This window comes from Synchiropus splendidus, chromosome 6 (genome assembly GCF_027744825.2).
Source record: "Synchiropus splendidus isolate RoL2022-P1 chromosome 6, RoL_Sspl_1.0, whole genome shotgun sequence".
Classification (NCBI taxonomy): Eukaryota; Metazoa; Chordata; class Actinopteri; order Syngnathiformes; family Callionymidae; genus Synchiropus; species Synchiropus splendidus.
The window spans coordinates 17,909,671-17,910,841 of record NC_071339.1 but is presented as its reverse complement, the minus strand read 5'-3'; positions in this window follow the sequence as shown (position 1 = coordinate 17,910,841).

Here is a 1,171-nt window from a genome sequence, read left to right as displayed (position 1 = left end):
CTGCTTCAGCACTGACTGTGAAAACTCTCCCCCTGCTGGCTCTGTCGCCACCTGCAGCTGCAGTGCCTTCTGCCTCAGCTCCGCTCTGCTTCTGTCACACATTACTCTTGATAGTTCTGGTCCGTCCTTCACCTGACAAGTCGGTTAATGGGCCTGACTTTACAGAACCATCATCAGAGTCCAACCTTTGTTTCAGCTGCTTCTGATCCCAGGTCATTAACATTCCGCCTGAGGTCCTGATCTGCGTCCAGGTCCGTTTGTTCTAAGGCAGATTCCTCAGTGACGCCTCCTGTCAGCAGCGCAGCTGGAGGACCAGAATCCAGAAGACCAGTGCAGCTCTGCCCAGGAGTTCTGATGACAAGATAAAAGTCTACGCTGATGGATGCTGGCTCGACTCATCTGAAGGTTGGGCCCCACTGTGGTCCTCCAGGGTCAAAATCTTGACCAACATCATGGTCTCTTGGGGGTGCAAGCCAACAGTCCTTCTGTGTCCCACTTGGCCTGGACTCCTTTGACTTGTGTAAGAGAAAAACCCAACAGAGCGATTAATTCATTTTTCTTCAGGTCACCACTCATGAACCAGACTCTAAAGACTCAGTACGAGAGAGGATTCACAATACTAGACTAGTAGACACGTGAGACTAATAGACTTGGTGGGTCACAACAGGACTTGTGTGAGTGAGAGGGGGGGACCAGGGAGCTGGGGTGCAGCAGGGTCTGGGCATGAATGAAGTGGTGTTACTGCATTGGAGAGAAGAATGACTCCTTTCATTCGAGCGTCCTTCAACAGCAGGGAGACGCTGTTGGGCATCAGCGTTCGGGTCACGTGAGACTCGGTTTGAAGTTTGAGCTGCACAAAAGACATCCAGATTGTGGACCTGGGCAGGTCCTGTTTGTGTGGTTAACCGCAGGTCGGACCGGTACAGGAAGAGGGACACGTGAGGGACACGCGTTTCCGTTACCCTCAGAGGAACTGACACTGGCCCAGGTCCAGATCTAGGTACTGAGTCCAGGAATGCAAACCAGATCACAACAGTGGTTCGAGTTCAACCTGGAGCTCCAGGCACAGAGTCCTCCAGTCTAGACTTCCAGGATGATCAGAACCTGGTTAGCCTCCACCTCACTAATAATTTGGAACGGCCCAGATTCACATGTTGACGCCAATGAAACT